We start from the raw sequence: 7,100 nt of genomic DNA, 5'->3' as shown, positions 1-7,100 counted from the left end.
CCAAAGGACTTCTGTTGATAGCTGATGAAAATACACCGTTCACTGCGAGGCTAAAGCTTTTCATGAGTCTCTCGTCTTACAAAAGCCTCGCAACCCCAAAGCTTGACGTGTGCCAACGAGGGAACCTTCCATGTCCACATCTCGTGAGGTGTTTTGGCAACCTTCTTAGTTGGGTCTAGATTAAGGATATATGCGACAGTCTCTAAGGCATACCCCCATAATGAGATAGGAAATGAAGCTCGACTCATCATGGAACGAACTATGTCCAACAAGGTTTGATTGCGCCTCTCAGCCACACCATTCAACTATGGTATCCTAGGCGGTGTCAATTGTGAAACAATTCCACCTTCCTTAAGATAGTCATGGAACACAATACTAAGATACTCACCACCTCGATCGGATCGGAGCATCTTTATCTTCCTGCTCAATTGATTCGCCACTCCTTGCTTAAACTCTTTGAATTTTTCAAAAGTTTCCGACTTGTGCTTGATTAAGTAGATATACCCATATCTGCTATAATCGTCGGTAAAAGTTACATAGAAGTGGTTAGCATTCCTTGTGGTGGACCTGAAGGGCCCACACACATCGGTGTGTATGAGATCTAACAAACTCTCACCTCTTTCACAAGTACCAGTTAAAGGTGACTTGGTCATCTTTCCAAGTAAACAAGATTCGCATGTGTCATCCAAATTTAAGTCAAATGACTCCAACACTCCATCCTTTTGGAGTTGGGTTATGCACTTCTTGTTGACATGTCGAAGACGACAATAACACAAGCATGCCTTGTCCAAAGCATTGGACGAATCAATATGCAATACAATATTTGCTAAGTTGTCTACAACCATCATAGTTTCATATATACCATTACAAGGCAATGCTTCAAAATAAAATTTACCATTATAAAAAGCATTAATAGAACCAATTTCATTGTCAAACAAAAATCTAAAACCTTTTTTATACAAACCATGAAAAGAAATAATGTTTCTCGCCATTTCCGACGAGTAGCAACAATTGTTCAAATCTAACCCTTACCCATTACTAAGCAATAAAGAATAAAATCCAATCTTTGTGACAGGCGACGCTTTCCTATTCCCCATGACCATGCTCATCTTCCCGTGCTCCATATCCCTACTTCTTCTTAGACCCTGCAAATCAGAACAAATGTGAAAACCACATCCTATGTCAAGGACCCAAGAACTAGCAGGTGATGAGTTATTATATTGAATAGTGTAAATACCTGCGAAGGTGGGCTTTATCTTCCCATCCTTGATATCTTGCAGATACTTCGGGCAACTTCGTTTCGAATGCCCTTTATCGTGACAGTAGAAGCATTCTGTATCTTTCGGATTAGACGAAGGAGTGGCAGAACCACCTTTGGTTCCACTTGAAGAAGAGTCATCCTGAGACTTTACCTTGTGGCTCTTAGAATAAGCTTTCCTCTTCTTCCCCTTCCCTTGTCCAATTGCCAAGACAGGGGCAGCAGCAGTAGAAGTTGATGCGACAGCTTTACCTTTCAAGCCGGTTTCAGCAGTTCTTAACAACCCTTGAAGTTTGCTCAAGGTCACCTCATCCTTTTTCATATGATAAGTCATCTGGAACTGCTCATAACAAGGAGGTAATGAGTGGAAGATAATATCAATGGCCAACTCTTCATCGAAGTTGACATTCAACTTGAGCAAACGATCCACATATCTTTGCATTCTTTGCAAGTGGGTCGTGATGGACTCTCCATCCTTCATTTTGGTTGTTATTAACGAGGAAACTATCTCGTACCTCTCTTGACGGGCACTTTGATGGTACTATTCCGTAAAATCTTGGTGCATGTCATAAGGCATTAGTCCTCGTAGAACTTTAGAAGCTCGGGAGTCATTGTGGCTACCATGATGCATGACACTTTTGTCGCCTCTTTGCATTGATCCCTATAATCGGTGATTTGTTCGGGAGTAGCAGTAGTTTCATTGATCTCGGCGAGTTCTCTGTCAAGAATGTCTTCCTTGTCCTCGTACCTTAGGGCCATGCGAATGTTACGAATCCAATCATTAAAATTCGTTCCATCAAATGTGACCCTTCCACAAATGTCCAAGAGAGAAAGTGATTCGTGGAGTTGGTGTTGGAGGAGTTCGACCCTGACATCTGAAAAAGAAAATAGAAAAAGTTTAAATTAGATAAAAATCCTTAATATAACACCCAAATGAAATATTAAGGCTAGGACCCAACACAATATTCTACAATTCGGAAGAGGGATGCCATAAACCAATTGCAAAATATTTGAAGGTAGGTAAATGACGATTTACCAATTTCCACAATGAAAAACGAAAATGAACATTAGGTTTTAAATGAATTGAAATTCCTAGATTCTTTGAGATTCATTGAACCTTTCATTGACATGTTTAATCTCGATTATGCCCTTCAAGTTTGTGACTGGGATACCGAGGATCACAAACAACGTGTGAATAACCATGCAAATGTGCTTGGTACTCTCGATGTCATTTATCACCTAATCAATGTGCCGGTTAACCACACACACTCCATTGATATATGATAAACATCAAGCTACCCTTTGCCACCCTTGTTCGTCCAAGTTAGTGTCACAGTTAAGCACACACGCTCCACTAACGACTTGGCAAGGTGTAAAGTGCAATTTCATGGAATGGTATCATTTTCACATTTTGCCTAAAGTAACTAAGATTGGGAATTTATGAGAAACATTTAGTTACTTTATAATAAACATAATAATTATTAATGAGGAATTAAATGTCGTATCCTACCCGTTCGGCTAACAACCCTCCACTAGTCAAGAGTGCGGTGGGTAAGAGTGGATACCCAATGGCGGTTATTTTACATGCCGCTTCCTTAAACACCCCTTATAGACCAGCTTCATGAATGACGTCTACTAACGGTAAGACTGAACCATCTTATATATATATATATATATAATTATTAAGCTTTTAATATCATAGTAGTATAGGGGTTGTATTTTAAACTTTTAAAACACTAGGGTTTAGAATTTAATATTTCAGAATTAAAACTGTTTAATCAAATTTTAAATTCCAAAACTTGAGGGCAAGTTATGAAACTTTTTCAAAACATTCTAGATCAAATTTAAAATAATCAAATAATTTACCATTATCTAAATTTGACCTAATCCAATTTTATTTGGCAAGATAACCACAATTCAAAATTCACAAATAATTAGTTTATCATATAATCTACTAATTATCTTCAATTTTAACCATTATCTTCCAATTAGATTAGGATATCCATCACCATAATATAAAAATCGGATTTTGACAAGAAAAACAGTTTATGGTAATTAACCAAATCTAATTTAGGCTTAAATTTCGAAAATCATGCATCCAGACGAGTCAACTCGTCGAGTCAGGATTTGGACTTGTCGAGTTGCCTCAACTCGTCGAGTCCCAGTATGGACTCGTCGAGTTCATCAGTTAGGGGCCAAAAATCAAATTTTTTCAGCTTTGAACAATTAACCATGGCATCAAATACAATAGAAAAATAGGCTAAGCTCTGATACCAGTAATGGGTTTTGAGCACTACAACATTCCTATGGTGTACATGCAACCCTAATGCTTTGGATCTATGTTTTTCTCAAGTTATACCTGCAAATCAAATCATCCAAAGCATGAACCCTATCTAGCATACAATTTTTGAAATATATAACATAAAACAAAGTTAGAAGAATAACTTTGTCTTGTAGCTTGTAGATCTTGACCTTCAAGAGCTTAGTGCCTCAATTGTTGCACCTGTAATGAGTTACAAACACCAAATAGCAAGTTAGAAGAATATGAGAGAGAGGAGAGGCTCTAAAATCGGCTAGGGTATTCTCTAGGAAGCAAGTGGCCGATTTTGGGGCTGATAGGGGTTCATTATATAGCCGAGCAGTTAGGGTTTCAGGTAAAACGCTAATGTGATTTTTTAAGCCATAAGCTGCCCACAAGATCCTTCCAGAAGGCCCTATGGACGAAATCTATGTGGGCTACACAAGATATTTTGTGCATCCCTTCCTTAGGGATTCTCAGCCCAACTTTCAATTATCAAATAATTGCAATTTCAATCCCCTTTAATTTTAATCAGTCTCTTTTGATCACCAAATTAATTCCAAATTAATTTCTGATCAATAATAATTAAATAATATGATTTCTTAATTAATATATTATTCTTATAACATATTAATAAATCACAATTAACCTCTTTCTCTATAATTCATCCTATCAAGTTGATGTGGTGAAGGCAACCCAAAAGGACCATGTTACTATCGGGTCAAGTACATATCAATTATAGTTATGGGCTTAGAAACCTAATCCAACAGCTTGTTGTTTAAGGTTATTCGCAATAAGAAGGTATATACTATGAGGAAACCTTTTCCCCTATCGCAAGACTGGAGGCTATTCGGATATTTTTAGCCTATGGAGCACACAAGGATTTTGATGTCTATCAGATGAATGTCAAGTGTGGACTTCTACGGTGAACTCGAAGAAACGGTGTATGTCGAGCAACCCCCGGGTTTTATTAATGAAGAATTCCCTGATCATTGTTATATTTTAGATAAAGTTGTTTATGGGTTAAAATAAGTACCAAGAGCCCGATATGCAACTCTTACCAATTTTTTAAAGCAATCAAAATTTAAACAAGGATCAGTTGATCCCACTCTCTTTTGAAATAAAGTTGGGGATCATGTCATGCTTTTTCAAATTTATGTTGATGATATTATTTTTGGCTCTACTGACCCTGCTTTATCAAGTGAATTCGAAAATTTAATGAAAAATCAATTTGAGATGAGCATGTTTGGGAAAATCAACAATTTTCTGAGATTAAATATTCGACAGAGCAGAGAAGGAATCTTTATCAATCAAGAAAAGTATACTTGAACTTTGTTAGAAAAGTTTGGCATGACGAATATCATGAAGTTGAGAGTACCAATGGTAGTTGGAACAAAACTTGGTCCTTCATTGGATAAACCAGCTGTTGATCTCACTTTATATCGAAGCATGATAGGCTCGTTATTATATCCAACAGCTAGTCGACCAGATATAATATTTGTTTTTTGTAATTCTGCTAGGTATCAGTCGAATACCAGGGAATCTCATATAACTGCAGTCAAGAACATTTTTCGCTATCTCAAAGGAACAATTTCGTTAGGATTATGGTATCCTTTGAAGACAGGGTTTTTCATTCAAGCATTCTCGAATGATGATTTAGGTGGGTGTCAACCTGATCGAAAAAGCACAAGTGGCGGATGTCAACTTTTGGATGGGAAGCTCGTGAGATGGCAATCGAAGAAACAAACATGTGTTTCGATTTCCACAGCAGAAGCAGAATATGTTGTTGCTGCAGCTTGTACTTCTAAAATCATATGTATACAAAGTCAATTGCGTGATTATGCAATCAACATGAAAAAATTCCATTGTATTGTGACTCACAAAGTGTCATTCAAATCTGCCATAATCCGTGCAACATTCTAAAACCAAACACATTGCTCTTCGTTATCATTTTATCAAAGATCACGTTGAAGATGGAAACATAGAAGTTCATTTTGTAAAGACCACTGATCAGCTTGCTGATATCTTTACATAACCATTAGATGAAAAATCTTTCCTAAAAATACTGAAGGGCTTTGGAATGATCGATGCAAATTCAGTTCCAGGACTGAATTTGTTAGAAAGACAAGCCAAAGTGGTCGAAAGATGTCGATTTAGCGGTTACTATTCATTATTCAGCGGCTATTGTTCACAGTCAACGCTTCGACATGCTTCGCTCTTGACATCATGCATAATGGTTTGACAAAATCTTCACTACTTTTTTCATTTTCTTATTTTCGCTAATCAGGTACATTTCTTTTACTGTTTGTTATTTCTCTTTAAAAATCAAAAACAACAAAAAGCTTTTTCATTTTTGGATTTCTTCTTCAAAATTCAAAAATATTAAAAATATTTTCTTATTTTTGTAATTTTCTTTCATAAAACCAAATTTCCAAAAATATTTTTGTGTTCTTTTAATTTTTCTTGTGTAGCTTTTAGCAAAGATTATTGATGGTTCATGCTTGATACTTTAGGGAAAGGTATCTTTCCGACACTTTGTCCTACTTAGGATGTCCCTAGAAGCATGTTGCAGCATGTCGACCAAAGCCGCCATAACTCAATGTGTTTCGAAGCCTTAATGGATCTATCATTGCGAGGTTTCCTACCCAATCAATCTATATTCACATTAGTTTCTGAGCTACCATACTCTTCTCACATGAGTTAAGAGTTAACTGCTTGGTCCACTCATAGCAGAGGTACTTTCGCTTATTGAACCACTATTTTTTATCCTAACGTTCTTTCACGATCACACACAAAGACACATACCCAAGACATCTCTGGGCGAAACCAACCAGGTTATAGGTATGTAAACATTCTGTGTTTATTATCTGGATTCATGAGACCGTGATGAAAGTGAAACCCAATATTTCGAACAATTAAGGAATTGACGGGAAACTTTGTTCCAGATTTTAACGAAACATTTGTTTCAGTACCATTTTTCGATACTCCAAATCATATTCTTTCTTTTTGTGTGGTCTTGCTAAAATGTTCGAAACCCACGACATTTTTACCCAACAAGTTCCAAGAATAATTTTGTTGTATGGAATATGATTTCAGTGTGAGTATCAATCTGATTATTTGTCACTTGATAATTTTTTCCAAAGCATACTTGTCCATGGCTACACTGGTCAAACAGGTAATTTCGTTTACAATTTATCACTCTTATGTTTAGTTGTGATATGTAACGAAATTTCCAACACCAATGAAGCCTATTAAAAGATGTCGTTCGATACTTCTCTATAAGTATTCGATTGTAATTCACGGGAAACCACACAAGCTTTTAGTCATCTCTCTTGATGATTAGCGAAGAGATCTTTGCATGGGATCTTCCTGCATTTGTGTCGAAATATTTTTGACATCACATAACCAAAATTTTCTTATTTTGTTTCTTATCTTTTTCTTTGGCACAATTTGCACTCACGAAATCCTTGAGGTTCTGAGTAATACCAACTCAGGTTGATGATTTCGAAAGTATGGCACATGATTTAGCTTTTCAACCCAAAA

This window comes from Lactuca virosa, chromosome 7 (assembly GCF_052849685.1).
Source record: "Lactuca virosa cultivar CGN04683 chromosome 7, Lactuca_virosa_CGN04683_v6, whole genome shotgun sequence".
Lineage (NCBI taxonomy): Eukaryota > Viridiplantae > Streptophyta > Magnoliopsida > Asterales > Asteraceae > Lactuca > Lactuca virosa.
This window is presented reverse-complemented; position numbering follows the sequence as displayed.